General features: G+C 42.5%; 1 long non-coding RNA gene across 1 annotated transcript; it reads right to left on the bottom strand.

Annotated features, from left to right (window-relative positions):
* Window positions 1-14,573: 14,573 nt before the first annotated feature.
* On the bottom strand, window positions 14,574-16,334 carry LOC120754715 (uncharacterized). The gene is made up of 3 exons (XR_005701529.1): window positions 16,081-16,334; window positions 14,991-15,053; window positions 14,574-14,795 (listed from the first exon to the last, which is right to left on the bottom strand). It is a non-coding gene; the product is annotated as an uncharacterized LOC120754715 (long non-coding RNA).
* Window positions 16,335-16,903: the final 569 nt, after the last annotated feature.

The following is a 16,903-nucleotide window of genomic DNA, read 5'->3' as shown; positions in this document are numbered from 1 at the left end:
AGATAAAACCTCCAAGGTCTTGCATTTTGTTATTCTGTTTGTAAGTCCTTCACCGATCATCAGAATTGGGGCATGTGGTGCTGGGACTGCCAGCATCGTATCTGATTGGTAACGTCCAGCTGCATCTCTACTGCCTGGATCAAATTGTAGTCTAAGGGCTCTGACTTTAACAAACAACCTCCCTGCTATCACCATTCAGTATTTTATTGCCATCATGCCTGGTCCACCCAGCAATTTTCGTGTTCCCATGATGCCGGTGTGTGTACAAGAATTAGAGGAGTCCCAAAGGTCCTGCAATCCAAACAGACAGGACAGACTCAGGCAGGAGGAAAGGGAGCGATATGCTGCCTATTTCTCTAATTTGGGAATTTAAAGCAGGAAAAGGTGTTGTGGTCAGCTGTGACTTGCAGAGTTTCACTTATGCTTCTTTCCCAAGACGCTGCTCCAAGATACTCCAGCCTTCACTGACAGCAGAAGAAGCACTGAAGATTTGAGCTCTGAAGATCAAATGTCCTCCTTGACCCACAGTCCAGGTGTAGCACATGTAACAGGAGAACACTGTGCTGCTTCAACACATCAGGACTTATTTACACGGAGAGATTGTACCAGCTCCAAGAATACAAATCAGGAATATGAAGAGATTTTCTTGTACTGTCTCCAAGAAGAACATATTGGAGAGCTGGTTAAACATCTTCTTCACTAAGTTTTTGAGGTGAAAAACATTTTGAGTTGAAAAAAATTCACAAAGAACTTCTTTGTGAACACAGAAATTTAGGAGGTTTCGATGAAAAGTTAGCAGCAGCATAGAAACTGAAATTCCTTTCTGTATCAGCTCTCAGAAAACACAAACAACCCTAACTCATCTTACACTACATTTTGGCAGGATGAGAAAAAATAAACCTTTCCAAAGAGGAGGTCCAGGAGTACATAAGGAAGCAGCAGTACTTGTGACACAAAGGTACCAACTGTTGCATGGGCTACCAAATGGCAGGCAATATTTTGGGAACACCCCACTCCCACACACTCCTACCAGGCCTAAAAACATGGGGAAAAAAGAAAGTGTGAAGGAACTCAAGGCTAATCAAGAAAAAACACTCTCAGAACCAAGAATAAGCTCTCTCCTAGCCGATACTGTGTTAACCCTGAACCCAACCTACACATGGATCTCCTCTAAGTCAGGCTCTGTGAATAAAGCCAGTCCTACACATGGCTCTGATGCTATGAGGGATTTTGAAAGGAAAAAAAAAAAAAAAAAAAAGAAACATGTTTGAAGCACAAGATTGTCACCACAGTTCCTTCTTGTACCACTTTTAAGTTACTCCTAATCATCACAAACTCACAGAACCCTCCATTCAAAGTGGTAGGTGTCACAAAGCTGATGCTGAGGGCATGTCAATGCAAGGAAGCAGAGAAGCAGGCATATGTCTGGATTGCTTTAATTTTGTGGGTTTGTGTCAAACGCTGAAATGTACTCTAATGCTCTTGCATATTTAATTTTCCTTGTTCTTTTCAAACGCTAACAAATGTGACTGGTTACACTGCCAAGACGCTGCAAATTAAAACAATATACACAGTCGAAATGTGACCTTGAACTATTGCTAGATCACAGCCGTGCTTACACGAGGCACACCAGCAAGCATGTTCCTCTCCCAGCGCAGTCCCTTCTCACAGCACGTTATGTTATTCCAACATGCCAGTCTTGCAGCATAAAGTCCATTGAAATCATGGTATAGTCCAAACTTCCCATGCATTGCAATGGGAGCTTGTCTAGTAAAAATAATTAGACCTGCAGGGAACTGTTCCAGAGTCTTGCCAGCACCAGTGAACAAAACCCTCAAAGCTTAGCAGTTTTAGCTCAGAAGTTCACTGAAGTTCTCCCAGTAGGATCATTCTTCATCATGAAAACTGAATGTACCACTGATACTTCGTGTGATGAAGACCAAGGCCTAATGAAAGGCATTTAAATCTGTGCCAGTGAAGAGGAAATTCAGACTTCTGAAAAGCAAAGAGATGTCTGAGCAGCTGGAAATACTCAATATGATCCTCCAGCTGAACACAACTGTGCTGGCAGGCAGGAAGAAAAGTCAGGAAGAAAGCAGGGCTTGCTCTTACACACCACCCCATGGACTACCCTCTTAAGGGCTTCCCCCTGCCAAAAAAAATAGGAGAGGAGACAGGAGGGAGAGATCAAGAATATCACATGAGAAAAAACAGTCGAGAGTAAAGTATCAGCACTATCCATAGTCCAACACAAATGAAATGCATCAGTTTTACTACCGCAGGACATATGGATGGTGTCTTTCACAGATCTTTCTAATGATGGAACCAGATTATTCAGCTATCTTCCTCACAGAAAAATAGGAAGTATTGGATACATGAGGAGAATGGTAATGCTTGGCCAATTAATCCATAGAGTAAATGCACTTACTTAAGATATAACCACTAAGGGTAGAAAAGATTTCTGGTTTTCTGCCTGTGTGACTACAGCTGACTTCAAACTGGAGAAGAGAGATCGCTCAGGATGAAGAATCACTTTTACAAGAGGAGACTGAAGGGGCTTAGCTTGTTTAGACTAGCAAAATAGCTGGTGAAAGGAGGAAGATTGCTTTCTACAAATCTATCTTGAGGATAAACACCAGAAGACAACAGAACTATTTGACTTAATGGCCAATACTGGCACCAGAACAAATGAATAGAAATTGGCCATGAATACATTTAGGTTGGAAATTAAAAGAAGTTTCCTAATCACTACAGCAATTACGGTCTGAAACAGCCTGCCAGTGGGAGCAGCAGAGCAGAATGAGTTCAGCTGCTTTTAAGACAAAACTGAACACCTTCTGAAGAGCTTAGAGGGTGGTGCCTAGACTTGGGAACAGTGCTCTCAAGGCAAAGCACATTGGTCTGTAGCTATCCATGGTCATAGCAGGAGGAACTTTATATCCAACCTGCCTACAGACATGAAGTCTATTTTATTCTGCACAAGATTGTTAGCAGCAGCCTTGGTCCATACAGGTGTTTATGGTACCAGACACCCCCAGCTGCAGTAAGAAACATGTACCCTGAATGTTTTTCAATCCTGGCACTTGTACAAGGAAGGGGGATTTCACCCAAAGTCCTCTACATATTTCACTTGATTCAGTAGTGTTAAAAGTCCAGACATTATCATCCTTCAAGGCCTCTGAGAGTCCAGACTGACTTTCCTTGCGGCACAGGGTACTGCCTATCCAGCCCCTTACACACAGGGATTTCAATAACTGTATAGCACCTCACAGAATACCAAGGGAATATCTCATCTCCCCGAGGCTGATGGTAGCTTTGCCATCAGCTGCAGCAGGACTGGGATGCAATTTGTTTGTTTTCTGCTGGCTTGTGCCACCCAGAAACAGAGAATTGACAGGTGGCAATTTGATTAAGTGCACTGGTATGAGCTGAGCAGGAGCCAGGGTAGCCAGAACATATCCAACAGGAGGGAGCAGCTGGTGGCTACAGTGATCCTGCTTGGAGAGCAGTCTGTCAAGTAAAAGACCACTATGGGACCACAGCAGACAATTTGTTATCCTCTGGCAAATGGACACAAGATTAGGCAATGGGCTGTGACTCCCTGGGTATCCAGCCACATGACAACAGACTTGTGTGCAGAAATTAGCTGGGAGAAGCTCATTGTGCAAGGGGTTAGAATACAAAATCAGGTGACTAACTAGCCTGTCTGTTCCATGAAACAAAATATGTGCCCGTGTTATTTTTTTAAGTTATTTTCATTTTGAATGTATTTAAAACTATATAGATAACATATGACCTAATAGAAAGTCATTTAAATGCCTCTCCTATGACAGACAGAACAATTACCAGGGCAAACACATCTGTAGGTTTTGTTTTCTTATTACTGGTGGTTGAATTTGGCTTTGTATTGTTTACTTGAAATTTAAAATGTTGTTTTTCAGTATACTATGGGAGATCACAGATTGCAGGTTAACCTGCCTCATTTGAAATAAACTGAAAGTCTGAATCACACTCAACCAATCCCTAATTATTTAAGTGAGACAGATGGGTCAACCCAGCCATTCGTGCCAAGAGAGTGGAGAGGTATCATTGACTGTGGGAGGACGGGAGGAGGAAGCCACATAAAGCATGGAACGTACCTCAACCAAATCATGGAGAGGAAAATTTCTCCATTGGAGGATTTGGAGACCAGAAGGCCCAACAAGTCCACTCTTAGTCTTTCCATCTGGAGGCATCAAAGGTCAAAAACTACCAGCAAGGCTTGAACAGAATGTTCTGGGGAGCCAGAAGCCAATGCTCCTGTTTTCAGATATCCTTCGAGTGACTTTTCACAAGCTTACTCTTGACAGTGAAACCAGATTCAAATGTCACTACTGCTTACCTACATTTGAGGTGAGGTTGAGAAAGCCAAGATTGCTTAGCCTAGACAAAAAAAAACCCAAAAAACAAAAAAACACACCTCAGGAGAAAGGAGAACAGAACCTTGTCAATGTGTATAAAAACTTGTCAGGGAAGAATAGAGATGACAGATGAACCTCAGTGGTTCCCAGTAAAGAGGCAACAGGCACACAGTGAAACACAAGAATCTCCCCCAAATCCAAGAATTAATTGCAAAGGGAGTTGAATGTGAGAACCGGTTGCATAGCATAGTTGTGGAGTCTCCAGTCTTTATGGTATTCACAACTCATATGGCACTGAGAAAACTCCTCCAGCTGAAACTGCTGTGTGCAAGGGGCTTGAACAAGATAATTTCCAGAGCTGCCTTCCAACCTCAATGATCCTAAGACTGTGCTCCACAAACCATTGCTGTCTAGCCGCACAGCATAGCTCTTTTGGGTTTATTTCGAGTGATACCGGTTCATCTGTCTATTTTCCACTGTTGTCAAAATAGACCATTTTGACATGAAGGAGTCTGTGATCCTGTGTGATAAAAGCAGGAGGCAGGAACACACTACACTGAGGCTGAGTAAACAAGGAACACCTCTGCACACAGCTTTGTCAGTCAAGAGAGTCTCTTGGAAAGAAGACCCTTAGTGCTGCAGGATGAGCTGCTGTAATCATCTCACTGCAATGTCAAAAGCACACAGAAAGGTTTGATACTCCACTTCTGCTTGATTTCAGCATGGGAACAACAGCAACTTGATGCCTCCCATTAAGAGGGCCCTTCTTAGACTGTCATCAACCTCAAGAGCAGTTAGAAACCCTGGACAAATCTGGTCCTTCATCCCTCTCTACTTCAGATGTTTCCCTGTAAAATGTGTGCCATTGCTTTGCCTGCCCCAGCAGCTTTAAAAGAAGAGCCTATCCTTTGCACTAGCCAGAATGGATGCAGCATCCAGGAAATGTTATATGTAAAAAGTCTTTTTTCTCATTCCTTCTTTCTGAGCAAAAGAATATCTGACTGACTCCATTGGCTGACTCAGGAGAAGTTTGTTCATGAGTGCAGAAAGAACTTGCCAATGTTTCCTATTAAAAACACCCCATGGGACCTGAATAATTAATAACCTACCAGTGAAAAATTGGTCTAATTACCAAGGCAATGCCCCCCCAAAAATGTTAATTGCTTGGCCTATGTTCCTCCCTCAATGGAATGACTATATTGACAAATCTCATATAGGAAGAAAAATCTGGTGGCCAAAAGATACACTTGTTACAAATGGATCAATAGCAATTATGAAGTTTTCTTGCATTTCTGAAACTGCTTCAGGCTTCAGTCTATCTTAAGACAGTATCATACATTTTTATCAAGGTGCATTTTCTCCCTTTTTTGCTTCAGCTGAAGATGATTCGTATTTTGCTGGGACAGAATAAACACGACAAAAAATTTTAAATAGTTTTAAACAAAAGAAGTCATTATCAAGCATTGGCAAAAGCATTCAGTTAAATTGCACTCGTGGTTGAAATTAATTTTCTAAAGCAAATTTTGAAAGAGGTAGAAGCCAACAATCAATAATCTCTTAATGAGGTGCAAGAAAAACATGTGTAGACATGACAGGTTTTGATGGCTAATGAGCTTCAGAGGAAGAACATCGTTCAGAGCAAAACTCTGAAAGGCACAGAAAATTGATTAATTGCCAGACCAAGATATTGCAGGAAGGCATTAGGAAATTCGGCAGCCCTCAGACCTCATATCATTTACACCTCCTATGCGACGTGTTAACTTTAGAAAACATTATAGCTGAAGGGTGTTGTTTTTCTCCTCCCCCCCTCCCCAGTTGCTAACTCACAATCAATCTGCTTGCTGTGATTTGTTGCCTCAGAAGCAAAGTTACCTGGTAAAACTTTCCCATATTGTTTGTGGGGATGAATAACCAAATGCAAAAGACAGGCCATGGGGGGTCCTGTTTTTCTTTTGTGTTAATAGATGCTCTTCTGGATGTAAGACATAACTAGGCTAACAGACATTTTGGTCTTCTGTCACTCGTGCTCACAAGTGTCAGCAACAAAACATAAAAGATTTCACACATACCAGAAAAAAAAAGAGAAAAAAAAAAGATCAAAAGAGCATGACCTATTTTCTTGCATTTAAACACCTTCTTTTAAGGTACAGAACTAAGCTCCACTTTATTTCCAGTCAGCAACAAAGACACAGCTCACGTACATGGGAACACAGGATCCCAGCAGTGGGAACATGGAATCTCAGCCTGGGACAGCGGATGCCCTCTTCGCTTGGGTCTTGCTGCAAAGCATGATCTTGTGGAATCCCCTGAGGCCAGTGGGAAAGTCTGGAGTAAGGTTTACCTGCTGTAGAGGACTTAATGGATGCATCCATGAATGCTGAGGGTCAATGTCACTACAAGGACAGTCAATAACCATGGGGAGATGGGAGGTTCCTGTAGACTGGGTGGAAGGAAATGTTGCTCCTACCTTCAAGGAGGGGAAGGAAGAGGTTCCAAATTCCAACAACAGGCCCATCAGTCTTCCCTGATCCCTGGAGAAAATCCTCCTGGAAACCATTTCCAAGCATATGAAGGACAAGAGGGTGATTTGGAGTGATCAGAATGGATTTTAGAAGGATAAATCATGCCTGACCAACCTGACAGCCTTTTGCAATGAAATGATAGACATGATGGATGAGGTAAGAGCAGTGGCTGTTGTTTATTTTGACTTCACTAAGGCTTTTGCCTTAACATGTCTGCCATAAAATCTTCCTGGACAAATTTATAAAGTACCTACTCAATAAACGGGCTGTGACGTGGACAGAAAACTGCCTGAGCTGCTGGTCTCAACATGTTATGAGTTCCTGCCCTCTACTTCCACCATCTCAAAAGGTTTCACTTTCACAAACAGCAGAGATTATGTCCCACGTGCCCCTTCCATTCCAACAAAGCCATTAATACAGCCAACATGCATTTTGTTCTCCTAACCTGAAGTGTGGCCACCTTAGCCACAATTAGGAGATAAGTAAGCAGCCTACTTTGTTTTTCTTATGTGAAGTAAAATATCTTTCTACAGAATGTACAAGTATCTTTCTACAATAAATAAACATATTTCATCAAGGATCTAAACATACTCAAACATCAAAACACACTGAGGCTTCACTAACTATATGGTCAAAACAAGGAAATACAAATACAGGGGAAAGAAAGAAAAAAATGGACTTAATTTATAAGTCCAAAGTCAGCTGTAATCACCTGCAAACTCTTTGTCTGAATACTGACTGGATTGGGAGATCATAAGTGATCCCACTGTCTTAGATTATGACCTTGCCTTACTTGCAGTGCCTCTTTTCAGAAGCAATCTGTGCCTCAAGGTCTTTATTAAGGAGACAGATGGTTATTTCTACAGCCGCGTCCTCTTATACATAAGGCAGAGACTAGAAGACAAATACCTCCTCACCAACAACATAACACATAATAAAGAGATGGGGAGAAAAATTATCCTGTTTACATGGCCCCTCTCATACGGACCAGTCGCATGGAGTTGCTCTATGATTAACAGCAAGTTATAAATGGAGTAAACTCATCTGAGAACCTCATTTGACCCCAGAGACAAGCAGCAGTTACCAGCACATCTAGACATTGATCCAGAAGTAAAATGGCCCTTAAGGAATACAGGCAAGAGGACAAGGCAGTGGCTTCCAGAATGCCATCTCCGCTGATAAATGTGTTACACCAATTACTTCTCCTCACTCCCTGTACTCATTCTTTTTTCGTTTGCTGCCTAGCAAGACAGTCATCACTTCAAGGTAGTGATTCTCTCTCACTGCCAACATGATTAGGAGCTTGTTCTTGTTTAAAGCCTCTACATGTCACTTTTATTTTTAAAAACATTGTTTAAGTTAAACACTCCCAGAGCACTGCAACTTAACCCTTGGGCACCTCAAGACACAAATTTCCTATATATGGTGATGATAAAGTTAGCTTAACTTTAGGGACATAAAGTTAGCAGTTTGGGGCATTACTAGAGCTGTCCAAGACTTTATGTTGTGGAGCAGATGGACAACATCTCATTTGCCCTACTGTGATTCACAAACCTGATGTTTCCCAGCCTGGCAACTGTAGAGCCCAGTGCCCCTCCAGCTGTGTTCCTCAGCCAGCCAGAGATTGATAGCAGCTCATAACACATCAGAAGAGGACCTGAAAAGTCACTGAACAAAGCAAGATAGTCCCACTCATGGGGATAGGGACACAAAAATAAGGGGGCAAATAAAAACACAGTTAGGCAATGGTGTAAAAAAAAAACCCAACGTGTGAATTTATTTACTGGGGTTTTGATTATATGAAAGGGTTCTTCAACTAAGAAAGCACTTGAGAAATAAAGCAAAGAACAGACCTGCACCAGGCCCTGACCAAAACATAAGGTCCAAGCTCTCCAGTTTTAACTTCTAGCCTAGTGATAAATATGTTTGGCTGGAATGTAGGAAGACAGGATTTGAACCTATCTTCTATCTGTCTTCTATCCCAGAGGCTGAACTTCTTCTGCCTCATATCAAAGAGTCTCTTATCAAAGCTCAGCTACAAAAATAAAATACAGCAACACAGCTTGCAACTCCTATCTCCTTCATCTAAATATGCAGACATGCAGCAGGGCCATCTGTCCACGGGCAAGGTCAAACAACAAGAAAGAATAAAGTCTCTTGGACCCAGCTAGAAACACGGAAAACTCACATACCCTTCCTTGGTCCCTCAAGTAGGATCATGACAGAAGACAGGAGACAAGGCTGGAATTCAGCCAAAGCCAGGAGCTCCTGCCTCACATAAAGGTGTTGCAAACCAATTTGTCAAGGAGTCTAACAGATGTTGTCTTACAAGTACCCTGACCACAAGTCTCAAGAGTTACTGTCTATAACAATGTAATTATTCCCCCATGGAAAACAAAGAGCTCTAAGAGCCCAGTCTTAGAAGAATCTCCAGACCTAGAGGGGTTCAAGTGGGAAATGAGGGTTCTGCATCCCCCAGGTAAAGAGAAGATTTGAATAATATCTCAGACCAAGGGCCTGAGATTGTTCCAAAATGGGGGATGGGGGAAGGGGAAAACAGAAGTGAATAACACATCTGATCACTACTTTGAGAAAACAGCAGCTGACCCTCCTCAGACTCCAGGAGAGAGTGATGACAGTGAGCCCCCGCTGGGGAGACATCATTGAAATTTCGGCACCACAGCACTGATTCCTTCGGCTCATCAAGCTTCCAGAGTCTGATTCAAGACTTACAGAGTCAATGTAGAGTCACACTGATTTCAGTGAGCTAATTAAGTCTTGAGTACTCATAAGCTTTACTGTGACCTAATCCCCATTAGAGCTGTAATTGTACAGATTGATTTATCATTTGATACTGAATTGGTTAGACTCCAAGCAATAAACCCTTTCTGACAAGGTTTTGGGGTTTTTTAACAAAAAAGGGTTTTTTAACAACAAAGTATGTTGTTTCATAAAGTTAACCTTTTGGAGGAACATAAAATTCTACTGAAAAATTTTCTGAAGAAAATAATTTCAATGGCATTTTGACTGTCAATATGTTTGTCAGAATGAAAGTTCAGCATTTTTTCAGATACTTACACTGCACTTACACTGTAAAGTTAAATTTAAAAGGTTACAGCATCTTCTCAGAAATAGAAATGGCAGCCCCTGGCAGCTCTATTCTCAAGAGCTGTTGCAACCCCTTGCTGTGTCTGTGCTTCATGCTCTCTTCCCTGTCTGGTCCACAGAGGAGGAGAGTCTGCTGAAGTTGCCAAAAAGAAGCTTTTGCCAGAAGTCCCACCTCCTCAAAACTTGTTCCATAAGCAGTGGAAGCCTGTTTTCCTATGATTTGGTGCCCTGCAGCCAGATTTTCCTGTGCCTAACAAGGTGCTAGACCTCCCCTCTCAAGGTTTTCCTGCATCTGGGGTGTAATTCCACTCTTTACCCACGTGAATTCCTTCCTTCCTGCCTAACAAGAGATGGAGTCGACCTTCCCTCCCCATCCACTCTCAGAAAACCATCAGGATGCAAATTACCATCTATGTCAAACTCAGCCACAAAGAGACCAGCAGGTTTAGAAGTCATGACAGTGCACAGGCAGGTGCATACATGTACACACACAGACATCCCCCGTGCTCATAAGCCTGCCTTCCTAACAAAATCGGCCTAAAAATAACCAGCTGTAGCTGCAATGTGAGCTGTGTCTCTGCTCCCTGTCAGTATGCATTAGAGCACTTCTTAATTTCACATTTCCGTGGCTTGTCTCAAAAGAAAACCTGGTATTTCTCCTATGATCTTTTCCTAGCTTCTTTATATTCTTACCACTGTGTATTCGTATTGTTTTCTGTGTCAGAGCAGTCCCAAGACTGCAATATAGGCTTAAACATTCTGCATTCAACTTCTTTGCTTAAAGTACTTTATAAGACATGAATTTTAATAATTGTTAGAACAGTATATTTTATTTTTAATCTGCAATGTAGCTCAATTTATATGCAACTCAGGCAGAAATCTACGAAAGAGAGTTTAGCTGGTAACTGGCACATATGCCAGCAAAAATGCACTGTCACTAGAAAACACTGTATTCAGTAATTATGCAGCAGAAGGAGTTAAAAGAGGTCTTTTTCCCCTTCACAGAAACTATTTCTGTAGATTGGATCTGGTAAACACAAAGTAATGCATGCTAAAGTCTCCTGTGCAAGTACTTTCAGCCATTTTTTGAAAAAAATGTTTATATAGTAGTATTTGAGACCTTCTATATGGTCTTGCATTGAAAGCCAAAATGAAAAGTTTGCATGTGTTCTTTCTCCACTGTCTGCTTTTAGCTGGCCACCAAACCCTCCTCTCCAGCATTGTGTTGTGTTTCTCTGACAGTGTGAGCCTCACAAAAAGTGCCCTTTTATTTTTTCATTCCATAGAGTAATAGTTCTTCATCATCACAGAAATCCAATATAAGCTACTTATTTTCAACACATTCTGTAACACAGAATCTTTGCTCACAAGACAGACTTCTGGAAAAATAATAATCCTGTATAATACATCTAAATCCCTCCTGATCAGTAGCATATTCCCAAATAATTTCCATGATTCAGCCAAGTTTCCACTCAGAGGCACAAAATCTGGCGGGGAGAAAGCTGAGCCGTCCAGGTGGCACAGACAGCATTTCACATCATTCCAGCAGCTCAGGAACTCCTGCTTCTCCTCACTGTCTCAAGTTCAGGGGAGGGACACGGACAGAGGCAGAGCTGCAGTGTTTGCTGAGCATCAGATCTCCTTACAGCAGAGCAGAGGCCCAAATATTTAACTCATTGCAAGGGAAGGTTCAAACACAGAGCACCAAGAAAGAAAATGGTGCAGTTATAGCACCAAAACACTGTTTTTGTTTATGTTTGCCAGAGTTTTCAACTGTTTATCAGAACGGCAACAGATGGCATGAGGCAAACGCACACACTTTTTCACAGTTTCCTACAAAACGAACAGATGTCTTCATTACATGCTACATGACCGCGTTTAACAAAATGTGACAAGAAGCAGAGGTAGAGAAAAATGGCATATCCCTTTCCTAACCTGAATTGCCTCTTGGCACAGATTTGAGTTGTGCCTGAGCGTGGGACTGAATGCACAAAAGGGAACTCAGAACGATTTCCACTTGTCTCTAATCCATCGCATCCAGCGTGCGTTGGAAACAGGAGCGGGGACTTCGGAGTGCTTCCATCCCCAGGGACACATGGCAGCTCTCTGGATCAGTCAAGGTGGACAAGGAGATGTTTTCATCATCTCTCCTTGGGAATGCTTTCAAGGGACGACAGCGTTTGCCTGCATGAGGGGAACTCCTGAAACAAGAGCCCATATGAACCTTGACACCTTTTGTCTCTTCCAAAAAGGATGTGTTAGCCACAGTCCAGAGCTGCTGGGGCCAGAGACAGCCCTTGTACTGCCCAAACACTTCCAGAGCCTCAGCAAGAAGATATAGGAGACCCAAAGGGTCAAAATGCTAAAGGTTTCTCTAATTCTGCAAGTGAGTAGAGCACCATCCATAAAATAAATCTGTTCTGAAAGCAAGGCCCATGTTGGGTTAAATACTGCCTGTCTGCTCGTCTGAGTGGCTCAGCAATTCCAGGAAACGCATGTCTTGCTACACAAGGAGGGATAAGAGTATGAAGGTTTGCTCTGTACAGAGATCGATGTTCTCAACATTCAGTTTTGCTAACTGCTGCTCCAGAAATCAGACAGTCTTTCTTTTATTTTCAAATCAGCTAAAGAAAAAATGGAGAGAAGTCTTCAGGTTTGGTGGGTAATGGGCACTTGACATCCACTCACTCAGGTGTTCTCTAACTAGCCATGGTTCTTAGCACAGAGTGAATCAGTAAAATCACAGCTGATGTGAAAATTTTACAATAGGGCAGCAGACATTCATGTATTTTATTTAGTTTCTGCTGAATGGAACAAGGCCAACCATTTCAGACAGCTCTCTGAGTTAGACCACAGACAGAACTTGCAAATCCATGTGCCTTTGTGACTGTAAAGGCAAGGACAGAATCAGAAAGATCTGCACCAAAGCACAGCCTTAGACGTATTTTTTCCAGCTGGAAGCTTTGAATTGCTTAAATGCAGAGCTATATTCCAGCCTCTTAAAGAAAAATTTAGACTCCTCGTAATAAAGCCAAAATCTGTCTCCAAGCCAGGCTGTCACAACACAGTGGGAGGACAAACCCATAGTGAAGAGAACAGACTTTGAAGGCACTTCTCTTTGCCCTCAATATACATAGTTACAAAGGAAAAGACTGAATCCTGTCCCTCTTCCCAGAGCTTCTCCAAATAGGCCAACAGTGTGGAAACTTTCGTATGGTGAAATGCTAAATCAGCTAGTCAGGGCTTTTGTCAGGCACCAGATGTGCCAGTGAGGCAAGTTCTCTTTCCAACACTCTCTCCTAATCTTGCTGGGTAAACCTCAGAACTGACTGTCTTTCTCCTTGCACCTTTAGGGGCTGTACAGTCTCCATGAGGGGCTTTATACAGTCAAGATAACAGTGTACAAATAAACATCTGCAGGCTCCCTTTTTGAGAGGTGCTATCTGCCAGCCCAAGAGCAGAGGCCGAGGATCTCCTTCCTCTGGTACCAGCTCACCTCAAAGGTCCTGAGATATCTGCAAATTTGCCCATCTAGACACACACCGTTGGCCTGCAGCATTGTGCAGGGGGCTTCATAAAGTCATAATCCAGCATGAAACAGAGAAGGTTCCAGAATTCAGTACACTAAAGTAGCCATCAGATTAAACTAGTGATCACCTGCAGGCTATTTATCATCACTTATTTGCATCAATGAGCTGTTGGTCAGGTTGATTGACACGGCTTGGCACAGTGACACATGGCATCCGTGAGCTGCCCTGTGCTGTCCCCCTCAATCACAGACAGGGCTGGGTTCTGCACTGTGCTGTGACAAAGGGGGACCCTAATGGCTCTGAAGGGCCTGGAGTCCACAGAGCAGCCATCTTATTGCTCCTCATCTTACCCTGCCTAAGGCAAAACCAACTATGAGTCTCCCTGGGAAAATAGTTTCCCCCCACTCACAGAGGGTTTTAGTCCTCCTTACTCACCCATGGCTGGCTCTCTTGGGACAACAGACACAGCCTTTGCTGCTGGTAAAATTCTCCCACATAAAATGAAATATCTAAGACCCATCTACATTCCCATTCCCAACATCAGGAATGACAGACCAGGTAAATCCTTTGGCTTTCAGATAACTTGTGCTCAGCCTAGCAAAACTCCATTCCTAACTAGTTAGAAAGACAACAGCCCGACTTCTACTTCAGAAAACCATTTTCAGGAGGTGATCCTGTGCTGATGAGAGGCCGTAGGAGTTTTCCCAAGGATTTCTGCAGATAAAATCAGTCCCTCTGGTAGCACAAAAGCCAGAATGTAATTGCAGCATGACTACCATCCCCTGAGGAGAGAAAAAATATCAGGATGCAGCAGAGCAGGAATTCTCCCAAGGAGCAAGGAAGAAAACATTTGTCATGATTTCAGGCAGAAGCACTCTCACCATTCTTTCAATCATTTTATGACTTTAATGACTGGCTTCTCATTGTGTCAGCAGCTTGCAGAATTTTCTCCTCCCTTCCCCTCACCCCAAAGATTTCATCTGCAGCTGCTCACAGAGGTATTGTCCATCTGGAAGGCAGCGACTGCTAAACCCAAAGTTTCTTGTGGAGCTACTGTTCTTAGCAACTACTTCTCACAAGCCTTATGCTCATCACCAGTTCTCTGGGACTCTTCCTAGTGGCATCTGGCAGCCCCTCCAGCGATAAGAGATCACACAGGGTCTCATTAGCAGCCAAGGCACTTCACAGCAGGGGCTCTATGCATGAGTTGCAGTGATGTCCTTAGTATTTATGTCCTGAAAGAAAGTGTAAAAATACAGGCAGTGGTGACACAGAACGCTTCTTGCATGTGACTCTAAAATCTACAGCAGCAGTCTCACCTACTGCACAGAAAGGCAGAACCCCAAATCTACCCTGTGTTTGAGTGCATGTCTATGTTTTTGTGAGCACACTTAATGCAGCCCTCAAAACTGTTCTTAATGCACTCTTACCTCTGCCCAGAATTTTCAAAGCTTTACTGTTTCCACAACACTAAAATATTAAAAATCTTCTTTCTAGTGAAAGGGAGAAGAGGGTTTGAAACTGTATGATCTTTAAGATCTCTTTCCACCCAAACTATTCTGTGATTCCGTGAAAAGCCAAATATAACAGAGACTTCAAATGTCTATATCAAGTGGCTAATTTCTGCATGTGTCTAAAACTGTGATGTGAGCATCCTTCCCACCCAGCCCAGAAGTCATTTGTCACATCCTTATCTTAGACAAAAGTTCATTGGAGTCTCTGTCTTCATGTTATCTCCTTTGAGGAGAGACAAAGGTGGGCACACTGCAAATCACATGGTTTTCAAACAAAAAAACTACTCATTAAAATATTTACTTCAGAACAGGACTTCTAGGTTTGAGGTTCTCTACAGCCTGAGACTATAAACTCAGTTCCTCTCTTTACTCTAAGTAAGTCTCTTCTGCATTAAGCTACTATTTCTTCCTGGCTATCTACACCTAACCTATCTTGCCAGAACCCACAAGAATAACAAATAAGGCCAACCTACAAGCCAGGAAGCACAAAGAGCTGTGACAGAAAAGCCCTGCCAGCCCTGACGTCATTCATACCATTAGCAAAGAGACCCTTTGAGGCTCAGATTACACCTCTTCAGCACTAGAAGCTGTCCTTGTTGTTTCTAACAAATTTATCTGTACAACTGCACACACTCAAAAGCATCCTTTGAAGAAAATGTGTGTAATCTGGCTTTTGCTTCAGCATTTTCCCCAATGCCCAGGAGGGGAAGGGTCTCTGGCATTCACAGAAAAGTCAGAAGGCTGAATGGCCTGAGTTATCTGGATATATCAGACATTCCTCTTGGAAGGAAGCACGAACATCCTGAAGCAAAATTTCTCCTTCAGAAATTGAACCCTCCAAATCTGCTTCCTCCAAAAAAACTCTGCCCTATGAATTATCATCAGCTATAGAGTGTGAGAAAAGACCATCCACAATTTGTTACATCTTTTACTCAAAGATCACTGCATAATGAAGAGAGAGACCAAATCAGACAGCAGGTCTTCCGTAAACAGAGCATTTGCTTACACGCCAGAAAAGGAGTTCGTAAGACTATGTTTAACGCCATCTGGGGATCCTTCCATACAATATTACCATCAATAATAACAGAAGCCTAGCTACAGATTGTTGTACTCTGTGACAGCTAAATAGATCAGGCCTAATTAGATAACACAGGCCAAAAAGCAAAAATCTGCAAACACAAGGGAATGCAACCACAAGGGCCAGGAAGATGAAAGAAACTCTGCAAATTAAGTGAAGGGATGAACCCGGATTGAAACCACCAGTCTCAACACTATAACTGAAATTTAGGAAAGGTCAGCTCTAAATAAGGAGCCTGGTTAGAACTGTACAGCTGGGGTCTCTCTGTGACTCAAACCAGAGAGCAGGCTCCAAACACACCCCCAGAGCTAGAAAGAATGCACTGGGGAATTTACCTCAGCTGGTGTATATCAGCCTGGCTCCATTGACTTCAATTAGCCTGATGTTAAATCTGCAGTGTTGACTTCAGTGGGATTACAGTGATTTACATCAGCTGAGGAGCTAGCATTTCACTTTCAGGCAGAGTCTTCTGTAGCATCTTCATTAGTGGAAATTCCATATAAAGAGAAGAAAAGGAGATATACTCTGTTCTTACATCTCCAACTACCTCCTATAATGGGTATATCACAAATGCAAGATATAGACTGCCAGCCAACTATAATTAGTTTTGTTTTGCTCCAGTTCAATTTGTGGTTACAATTAGCCTTTCTTTGCCATAAAGATCCAGCTAAGAATTGCTTGAGCCACTCCTTCCCCTTCCTGCCTCTCCCCTTTATTTAACAGCTCTAAACGCAGGTTTTCATAAAGGCAC

This window comes from Hirundo rustica, chromosome 6, assembly GCF_015227805.2.
Source record: "Hirundo rustica isolate bHirRus1 chromosome 6, bHirRus1.pri.v3, whole genome shotgun sequence".
In the NCBI taxonomy this organism is placed as follows: Eukaryota; Metazoa; Chordata; class Aves; order Passeriformes; family Hirundinidae; genus Hirundo; species Hirundo rustica.
The sequence above is the reverse complement of the archived record's forward strand: the minus strand, read 5'-3'. Positions and strand labels throughout refer to the sequence as shown.